Raw genomic sequence first — 11,406 nt, forward strand, 5'->3', positions numbered from 1 at the left:
CACGCATGCTACTGCGCGACTGCTATGTGAGCTGGGATTAGTTTTCTCTCAAGTTCGCAGACCTGCACCCACCTTGGGACTCCTTTTGTAGCATACACTCGATCGAACTTCAAGATAGGTTGCGGAAATGTGACCTGCCCGTTGAGTACCGTTATAGGAGTAGGGAAGTGCTTATGAATGATAAGATTTTCCCTGCTTGATAAATGTGCACGAGTCCATTCGTGAATTTTAGACCTGCCTCGCTGCATGGTATGCTCTAACCCGCGAAATCAAACTGAGGCCTTTGACGCAATATGTTTGTCTAGGGTTAGGATCGGGGCACTCTCAGTTATCACTTCCGGAACTTAGAGGACCCCGGTTCGGGTTACAGGGTAGGAACTGCGGTTGTCGTGTCAGACCTTGAGGACCTCGAAGAAACATGTGAGCACACATAGGATAGTCGTATTCGAAGCAAGAGGCCGACCGGGAACGTTATAAGCGGGGACTGGGTCCGGCGTCAGTGCGTGCGAGTCTTTCTGCATGATCTATCGTGGTTTCGAGCGTTAGGCGGGTAGTGGTACCTCACTGGCGACCGAATTAAGGTGTTATTAAGGCATGGAGGTCTTGATGATGCCATACACCCTCGCGCTTTGAGTGTCGCACTGATATTACGCTGCATTCCGGTACTCCTGAACTTAACTGTCGATGGCACTAACAGGTGTGAGTTAGAACGTCTTGAGCTGGGTAATGTTGCATGCTAGTGAGGGAGAGAAGGCACATAGCAATCGGAGGTGTGATATACTGGAGAAGAGAGTCGGGCAACGGATAAGGTGAGAGTCTGCTGCTGCGTCTTCGTCAGGGACGCTGGTATCAACAAGCGGTACTACGTAGTCGCTGACTTAGCGATTCCGGTTCCAATTTATAGTGTATTCGACGAACGTTCTGTTAAAGACTGAGGCCGTCGAGCCTTTTTAGAGAGCTGTTTGTCAGCTTAAATTCCGGCGTCTTGGGCGCCCGGCCTAAGACCACAACAGAACGAGGGTGAACTTCGCCCGGAAAACAACTTGCCACGTACATACTATTGCTGATCTGGTTGTGGGAGGAGGTGCCCGTCACCCATCTCCGGATGTCCATCCTTCGACCAAAGATCTGGCGACACGGGTCTCGCTAGGGACATGGAAAGCGAGACGCGCTCCCAACAGGGTTTTTTGCAGAGGCCTTCCACTTCAGAATTAACCAAAGGCGTTATCGGGATTCGCGATAAATCTTCTGGCAACGATCTAATGGATTGGCCGTCGGTATCTCGTAGATGGGCGCTAGTGGTTCGCCTCAGCCCCATATGGTTAACCTTTGCTTATTGACGCCTCTCCTAGATAGTAGCTACCATACACAATTCGAGTTGGTCCACCGTGGTCCAGACAGTCGGGCGTGTTTGTTAAACTATATGCGAGCGACGGGTTTGATCCTCGACCCAGGTACCGATTTCAGCGAAATAGACTTACGCACCGAGACACTGTGACGTTCCCGCTGCTCTCGAGGGTCCACTAGTTACCTAATCTGATAGCCCTGTGCTCTCACGCTATCATTACCAGCTCGCATGGCTATCGTTTTAGAGTGAACCCGCGGCTAACAGCTATACCCCTCTCCCTTTAAGTACTTCACAGGGGACTCTATTGTGTTTTAGGTCCTTACACGCGTGGTCATAGAGTGCTGAACTTTCTACCACATTAAGCCACTCCCGGGTATAGAATAGGAATACATTCCGTATCATGATGATCTCACAGCACCAAACCCGAGATTACCCCCAGACAGTGACCCTCGATAAGATAGGCAGACAATCAATTAACGCCAGCTCGGAGTCTTAAGTGAATTTCGCTATGGCGCGGACGTGTGGGTCGGGTTCGCACAGGGGGTTTTGGAGTTACGTAGCGTTTCCTCTATTTGTGAACGCAGCCGCACGTTGTGTCCATCCCGACGAGTGGGCGAAGTGTCACTATGACGCTTGTGTGGGGAATGCGATTCGTTAGCGCGGGTACTGCGTTCAATAGCTTTAATCATAGCCCGTACACGGTGGGAGAGGTCACTACATTTAGTATGGAAATCAGCCGTATATAATACTTCCAAATCACCCTAGGCTTGCCATGTCACGACGTTGTACCCGAAACGGGTAGTGTTGTCCTTGGACGCCGCCGCGTCGCTTTGCTCGGAGCAAGAACCAACTGAACGTATACTCGTCTCAATCTAGCGAGTAAGAAGAAGTGAACGCGAAATAAGGAGACAGGACAATGATCTCTGCAGTTACAACTCTCGGGCCGCGACACACGTCTTAAGGTTGGCATCCCCACATGGTCATAGTTTAGTCCTTTACGGGTGACAAGGCGTGTCGTTCCGAAGCTTACTAAGTACACCCGATATGAAGCCTCATGGACGACTCACCCAGTGTTCCGCCGTCTCATTAATCAGGCTCACTCGTATGTACAAGAACGTCCCCTTCGATGCACCAGCACGTATCGGACCTGGTCGCTGTGTCTGCCCGTATCACTGTCGCTGGCACGACACTTTGAATCAAACGCCAAAACCCAGCAAGGCTTACTAACAACGCTGGAAAGGAGAATTTTCAGTTGGTACGATCGGATGGATATTTGCCGGTAGTGGGGTGACTAGCTATTTGCGACCACTGCCAAGTGTCCTAATTGACGTGGTGCTGTAGCCAGTTTTCTGCCGATCATCAAGATTGGATCTCTGGTGTCGTCATTGCGCGTGAGGCGTCATCGCGCCAGCGCGGAGTGAATAGTACCCAGCCGTGCGGATGGATTCGTCTCGACTTCCACGCACCGTATGTGCATATTAGAGGGTCTACCTCGCCATTAACAGGGCGTGAAGTTGCCTAGGTGGGTCATCACTAAGCAGTGGCGAGCTGCATTAAATACGATAGGTACGACTTAGAATTCCTTATTTGATACGATAAAGAATCTTGACCATCCGTCTGAAAATGTTTCTTGTCAACTCGCCACTGTATAGTCAGCCAACGACAAACCGTAAGAAGATGTTTCTATCATTTTTGTCCGGGGTCTCAGACTGCGCCAGCTTCGTACTTTGGTTAAAAGTAACCATGCTTTCGAACTACCAACGGAGAAGTCGGATTTGCTGCCGTACCTTTAAATTTTAGGGCATGAGTATGAGAGAAGAAGTCATGGAACGCGGTCACTTCGGCTGGAAAGTGACCATAGTACTCCCTCTCCCAAGTGTTTTCGCACTAGTATGTACCACAGCTTATCATCTTGGTAGATTGCTAACCCCTGTTTACGATGGCGTTTTGGGTGAATGTGCTTTAGTGGGGTAATTCACATAATAAGTACACCCCAAAACTAGATCGGCCACTAATTGCCCATCACCTACGTCTATCGCAGGGGGACAGGCGCACTCCAAACGCGCGGTACTTAGTCGAAGCCGACTACGTCTGGCAGAGACGGTCTCGCCTCCTGGGCCTTGTCCCTGTGGGCCGGTGAGTTGGCGCGATGAGGTCAGTCGTAGCGCATGTTGTTTAACTCAAGAGGAAGACTTTATATTATACCTGGCGCCGCCGATGAACGTGGTCCAGGCATGGTCAGCGCATGCGGGCGAGCGCGCCCCGATCCCCACCAATGCTTTGAGGTACCATGATCAAATCCGCCTTAGCAGCCAGACCCATTTTGTCCGAGAGACTGACGCGACTCCCACAACAACTGCTTCTACATAGTGGCGCACAGCGTCAAGCAAATCCCGGCCTATGAAATAGCACGGATACATGAGGAAGGTATGGGTACTTACGCAGTACGAGCGACTACCCCCTAGCTACAGCATCCAAAGTGTGACAGCCCCCACGGTGCGATAACTAGTTAAACAGCGAGAATAGGTGCCACTCAACTGGTGGAGGCTCTGAATTATTAAGGATAGCGTTAGTACCGAGTAGGTGGGAAGGTCCAGATACATCTACTAAAATACCGCGTCGTGCCTCGCTTGCTAAGGTATTACTTTTCGTAAATCAATTAACAGCTGCGTGTAACTACCAATAGGTTCGTTGGTAAACGTAAAGAACAACATTCAACAGTTGGCCAGGACTCCAGTGTCAGTGTGTAATAACACTGATTCGTCGTGATTAGTAACCTCATCGATTTTCGAAGTAACACTTTGCCTGGACTTAGCTCCCACACTGACTGCAATATGTAAGTCACGCAGCAGACCCGAACGCTAACGTGACTCTCGAAGCTCTACCTCTGATCTTGCTGAGCTCTTCTTGCCCTTTTAACAGACGATTGGCTAGCGCTCACACCGCATTGCCTGTAAACCTGGTGGGGCGTCGCATTTATTCTGTTACGTAGCTCTACGTATGGGGGTGGTTTTAGTAGCTGATGCAAGTAGCCCGGTTGAGAACGTCAACCCATGCAACATATGTGACAATCGCATGGGCAAGAGTAAGCGAAGACGAACCGACTAGTGTTACATTCCATCTACGGTCAAGTGTGGGTGCTACTAAAACAAGCTTGAAGATGCTTAACTAAAATGTATTAGTCGGACAGATAACAGCCATAAGAATGTCCACGTAATGGCTTATGTATTCAGTGATTTAACAGCCTTCCCTGATGCAAATACATGGACGCATGTTTCGGCGACCCAGTTGGGAACGACGGGAGATCAGGAGTTCATACGTCGCACTTTAATTTCTGCGAGTGATGGGGTGTGGACAAGGTAGAGTAAACAGGATTTGACAAAATAAGCTGTGGGAAGGAAGTGTTACAAACGATAATGGGCGAATGAAATTCTAATGGGGGGGCTAAAAGCAGCCATGAGCGTTAGCAGGTTCCCTTTGCTAATGATCTTTCATCCACTTAAGGCCTACGGCTACTCCCCCACATCCCAATAGTGAATAGCGTTCTATTTCACACCGAAATTCTGAGCCTCGTCTTCGAGTTCAAATAACTGATAATTTAACAGTGTCCTGTGATGATGTTTAGTGCGGATTTCGCGATCGCTTAATAATGCGCCTATTAGATCTCCTCTTGCTTGAATGACCGTTAGATCTGAGTTCTGTTGGGAATTAGTTATGGTGGGTCCCACGAGGTGATAAAAAACGTGTCGTCGCAAGCAAATCGTCCGGTGAGGTACTAGGCGGCGGGAACTACAGCCGTTCAGAACCGAGTACCGGTCACTAGATAACAGGATTGATATTGAGCCAGTACCAACGCTGAAGATTGCTTAGACTTGGTTCATCTAGATCGACCATCGCTAGGTGTCTTCCACTTTCGATTCTAAACGCAATCGTGCGGAACAAACTCAGCAGACGCATTGTTAATGAACACGTCATCACAGGGCAATAGAAAGATAAAGAACCAGTTGTCAAGTTACTCGCCCCTGTCCCCGTCGCTAGCAAATATTAAGAACCTGCGGTACCAACTCGTGGTGCCGTAAGCGTTGGGGACAATCAATGGACTCGTCTCGCTGTGCAAGCTATGTGGGAACTATCATTATCTATAGCTCTCCCTCGGTTTGCTGTCGTACTTAGAATTACGGAATCTTAACACTCCATAGTCGCGTCACGTGAAGGTCGCACGTAGAAGGGGCACTGCCTTATAGGTTACGGGCTGATCTGGTTGGGGACTGGGTTACCGGTAGCAAGAGATCTTCTTCATTTGGTTTAAGCGTAAAATGGTATGCTGGTAGTACAGATTGGAGTGCGTGCGGGCGACGTTGGATCACATAGCAAGATTCGTATGCAAATGACAACTTGGGGCCACCGTTACCTGGATTGAAAAATATTACATCAGCGTTGAAGTTACCAAAGCGCCCGCCAGCTGTCTACAAAGTCTCGCTCTCGATTAAACACCTGCCTGTGGTCATTTAGGGACTAGCGTTTATACCAAGTGTGCCGCCGCATCCTTCGTTTCACGTGTCTTCGGCAAAGAAATCCGAAGAGGATACAACCTAAGTCAGGGAAAATGCTAATATGCCTTACTCCCTGGGCTACGGCATTGATATGTGGCTATGGCGGTTTTGGGCGTTGACAGCCTAGAGGAAAACCTATGTCCGCTGTAGAAAGTGGATTGTCCTGTTTCCGAAGGGTATGACACAGGACTCGTGCCTACCGGAAGCAGTCCGTAGACGGGCGAGGGACGGTACATTGAAAGAGGTACTCGGCGAAGATAGCTACATATGCATCTGCTGGTCTTTATGCAAGCTGAACGACTCACTAACTCCCCTTCCATCGATTCAATATAGGCTAGATCGTGGGCGTTAACCGATTCTAAACAGCGACTCGGAATCTCTGGTTGACGAAAGATTGGCTAACTAGACTAGGCCCATAGACCACAGAACATGAACCCCCACGGGCTCGGGTGCTTGCGCAATGCGTAAATTCCTAAGTGGTCACTGTACTTATAACTTATTTCGAGCTTCCGAATAAATGACGATAAGCATATATCGTCGACAAGTGGCCACATATTGGAAATGCGTACCCGTGGCTGTATTTATATTGAAAGATTTGATGCAACAGGTCGGTAGGGTTGGACTTCGTCCAGCTTTGAAGATTTACCCTATGCGTCCACCACACTATATAGGGGCCGAAGGTTTGTGTGATTTGAGCCCTATGTTTAAGAAAAGTATTACAACGACGAATTACCGGGCTCTTCCTGTCTGAGTACACAGTGCAGTAGGTTTCTTAGCGCTACTTAGAATTTGTTGCGGTGACCCTCATATGTGTGCCAACGATCAGTGTTATAGCGAGGATTGCGCATCTACGTTCAGATGCTAGGTGTTGCGCGTATACATGGTAGGTCTGCGACTGTGTTTGTTTTATATAATGTATACAGAATCTCGTGTAGAGAGTCTAGATAAGCGAGAGACGCTAGCTGATAAGGGACCGGCCTGATGAAATCTGTAATTTGAGGGATGTCGAAAGGGTAAAGGTCTAGGTCAAAAACTGACTCGCTGTGTCACTTGAGAATTCTCTGGCCCTCACTACCATTAGGTACGAAAAAACTAAGACATGGGTACGCAAAATAATGGGGATCATCAGCGTGACACCAAAGGTAGGGACTTATGGGGGGCTGTTTCGGTCTCCGTAAGGCAAAATTTAGGAGGAGTATTCACTTTGACAGACGCCTATGCTTACTTGAGTCGATATAACCGGCTCCACCCCTTCAGCAACCGACTGTTGATCGTAAGATGGAACGTGCGACCGCCGACTTTATGGCAGCCGTCTCACAGTTTAGAGCACATTGACGTTCGTTTAAGAAAACGCCGAATTGATGATTGCAGCGGTTGCAATACATGCAACTTGGTTACCATATTCAGATTCCACGCATGGGATCGTCGATAGCTACTGTCGTTAGCTACTTATGTGACGCCTCAGTGTAGCGCCGAGCGTCAATCTCTCGTACGTTTCTCGCTTAACCACTGCCGTCAGGAGAATAGTGTCCGAAGACATAAGAACGTGATTTACAGCCGTAAATAACCCACTTTACACAAGAGCGACCTGCGGTGCTAATAAGTAAGGTGGCTGTATACTAGGCGACTCTGACCACTGTTTAGTCGCCCCCGTTATTTGTCGACTACCCATCCGCAATTGGCAATTGTATTGCAAGGTTCATCGCTGATACCCTCACGTACCGAGTTTTATCTGACGCTCTAGACTCACGCAATGTCCGAATGCAAGACATAAGGTCGAATTTGATGTATATCTTAAGCACAGTGCGACTAGCGTAGTAGGGAGAACAGTACACGTTCGCTAGTACCAGTCGCCATCCCTCTAGCATTCCACTTGAGCATGCCAGCCGCGGATTATACACCCAATAGAAGTCTTATATGAGCCCCTCTCGCAAGTGCCAGGATATTACTCCGATGTGCGGCAGGCTGGTCTTTAAGAGTATTTCTAGGTTAAGCACGCGGCACAGAAGTCATTGGCACCTGTCCATAATTGCCACGAACGAACAATCATAGCCATGCAGAAAACCAATATAGTGGATAGCTCAAATTGAAAACAAAATTAAACAGAATACAGATTGCACGAAAGTGTATTAGCAAGTAGATAGTGTTCCAAATCAAGTGACTTTACGAAGTACCTATTCTAGCACCTCCACACAGTAGCGGACACAAACTGACTATATAGCGGGGCCGTGCAAAACTATAAAACAAGTGAGGGACGATCCTAGCACGAAGAAATCCAAAGATACGAGTATATCATGATGAGACTGCGAAAACCTGAGACGTGGAGATGGGAATAATGGAATAAGTCGAAATGACCTGCACGATGGCGACGAATTCATGAACCCAATACTCCGACGTTGTGAGTCGATGCAAACTGGCGACGAGAGCACCAAAGGATGACTGTAAACATGTGGAATCACGAAGGTCTGGGACATGGTAATTTTACCCGGGGCCTAATTATACACTTGACGGGAGTACGTGGGTAGGTTTATCCAACTCCGCACGCAACTAAATAGTCACAGTAACAGTCCGCACTTCAGCCCTTGTGAGCGTTTTCAGGATTTGTTGTCCGTTGTGCCCGCGCTTCGTCCCCGGCAGGTCTTAAACACCGACCGGTCGGTGTTCCTGAGGCTAGCTTCAAGTACGAACTATGAGTTGTACTGTCAGACATAAGCCTACCCCTGAACAAAAGGAGAAGGGAGCTATGTTATACTTGGTACAACCACGGAAAGTTCGCACATAGATCCGTAGAATCCCGCATAATGACTAATTTTCGTCTACTTCGGATACCTGAGGAGCTAGGTAAGATACAGCAGCTCCGTACTCAGGAAGAACAATACTCCATACTCCATTAGATGACTTGTATTATGTGCTTTATATCCTTTGCGAATCAGTAGCTCGGAGTTTAGTCTAGAGTATCTCCTACATACGTGTGTCTTGACTATAATAGCACGTATTGTGGGACGTGGAACAGCAGAGGTCATATTCGCTGATTTTAACGCGGTTTGTGTTTTAGTCGCCAAGGGTCAGATGAGTAATCGTTACACAGAGGGCGATTTATTGGTTGGATAGTTCGGCAGACTACGGAGACAGGACCTCGTGGACCCGCTTAAGTATCCGTTGTTTACTACTTGCCAGCGGACCAGCAGGTTTACGGGAGACCAGTGGGAGGATTAGTTTCACCCGAATGCAGGCTGCCGAGTCTAAATAGCCAGTACTTATAATTCTGATCAATCCACCGAACCAGGAGTATATGTGAATGCACCTGGATTGGCGATATATGACCACGCCCGTACTATACCCACGTGATACCTTGGACAGAAACCAGTTCATTTCTCTAATGCAGATTCTGCTCTAATGATATAATGAGCGCACCACAACATGCTAGAAAATTCAAGTCTCGAATTACGCATACGCGGAACACGTCCAATATGAACCAAAGAAGGAGGCTTCGGCGGGGCGATAAGCGATCTCTAGTTGAAGGTGCAAGATGGTACTAAACCGGGTTTAACGATACAACAATAATGGCTTTCCGTTAGCCCCAACTCTTTCGGCAGTCCGGCTAATAGATGAGGACAGAAGGTGTACGGACGCCAGTGACAAATGGTACCCTTCCCTCGAGTTCCCCACTGGAAGTTTGGTTAGTCGTAAGTCGAGGCTGAATCGTTAATGTCTCATTGTACCTAGTGCTGCTCAAGAACCCAAGACGTAGTAGATTGTCATATAGTGACATTGAACAGCCCGTGTCGCTACGAGCAGCCTAGAATGCGTGCTAGGGGATATTTTTTCATCATTGAGAGGGGATCCGATCCACATGTATAGGGAATCTCTACGAACCGCCTGAGGACGTAGAAAAAGTAAACATTGCTTCAGTCCGTAATCCTTGCACATGATTAAAACATGACCGACCCACGTTAGTCGATTGACGGTAAATGGCACGATTTCGGCCCTCTCCTTAAACTCATGCCGCGTTGTGCTTGTAACGAGGTACCATGGGGAGTCATTACGTATTTCCTGCTGTGGGGAATGCCTATCGACCCTCATCAGAGGCTGGTAATGACCGAGAGACATAATGAACTGCAGTGTCCGTAGATCCGCTGGGGCGTAGTTTTGCTCGTCCGGGGAGACGCGCCTCTGGATGATCCATCAAGGAATCCGCCCTTGGAGTACACCGTCGATGTGCCGTACGACATGCTGTGAAGCATTTAGTTCTGCCCGATTTTTGTCACTCTTGGCTAGATCTACCATGGTTATAAGCGCCGGGCATTGTTACCAAGGAGCGAAATGACTCGGGAGATGAGTCATAACCGGGCTAAAATTAATCACATGTCCGGCCTGCCCCCTGTTATTATCCTTAGTGAGGGTTAAGGGCATTGGCCTCGCTGGCGCGCGAGGACGGTCAAGGACAAGCTGCAGTGACTTCTAGGTGAAGACTGCAATGATGAACATTGAGAGCTTGAGGCGCAGTCAGTACCCTAAGGGATGGTAGCTAGTTCCGCGGCAACTAACGCATATCTGGTAACCAGGTCGCCGGTATTACAACAAAAATTATCTGCGTTTTTCACCAATCGTGTCACAATATGTGCATAATTCTTACTCTTGATACCACAATTACCCTTATCTAATCAAGATTACGTAACAACTCCTTCATGCCGGCAGACAGTGACGAAGGACGGCTAGCATTACTTACCTAGTGCCTCAATGGGTCGAGGACCTGGAGGGATGGGTCGTAGAGTCGGCAATCCTTCAAGTGAGTTTGCGCTGGCGGTAAACGTGAGAGTTTGCACCCGCCTCAATTGGGGTGTTCCGGGTAGTTATTGGAGGACGAGGGTCGGTTTCTGCGGCTGATCGTTGGTTTCCAGCGTTCCTGGCAAACGTGGATGTGACTGTTCGTTTACGGATAGATACCTAGGCTACGTCATGCCTGGAGCATCAGAGGTGAAAGTCTCCTCGTCAGATAAGCAGATAGCCTCCGACCCCCCCTAGAAACGACAAGATGAGTCGTGCAATGGATCGGAAATTTGTCAGGTTAACCTAGGGAATTGGCTGCTGCCCTACAACAGAGAGGCTCTCCCTCCTCTCTAAGAGATAATTGGATACGTATATCCATCTTAGGTGCCAACGGCAGCTTTAGAACTGCTGCTTCGTATAGTTGCTCGACATGTTGTCCTATATCAAGGGGTCCAGTTACGAAAAGCCCTCGAGACGATAATCAACATTGACCATTCACAGGCTGTGATAAATAGTATGACGGAGAATACCGCCCGACAAGCTCGTCTAAATGCACCAACCGATGTCTACCTTCACATCACCGCCCCCCAACGAATCAAAAGCGCCGGGTGCCCGTTTGACAACCAACGGTTCGTGAGTGTCGGCGATAAGGCCACTTGTTTAGGATTACATCTCAACCTCTTCGGGGCCTACCCGCTCACCCAGAACTAGTCGAGTACCAATTGCTAAGTATGT

At 48.5% G+C, this 11,406-nt stretch overlaps 1 pseudogene; it reads right to left on the reverse strand.

Moving 5' to 3' along the window:
- LOC121852181 overlaps positions 1–5,242 on the reverse strand; it is a 29,838-nt pseudogene extending 24,596 nt beyond the window's left edge.
- Positions 5,243–11,406: the final 6,164 nt, after the last annotated feature.

Source organism: Callorhinchus milii, unplaced genomic scaffold (assembly GCF_018977255.1).
Source record: "Callorhinchus milii isolate IMCB2004 unplaced genomic scaffold, IMCB_Cmil_1.0 Scaffold533, whole genome shotgun sequence".
Classification (NCBI taxonomy): domain Eukaryota; kingdom Metazoa; phylum Chordata; class Chondrichthyes; order Chimaeriformes; family Callorhinchidae; genus Callorhinchus; species Callorhinchus milii.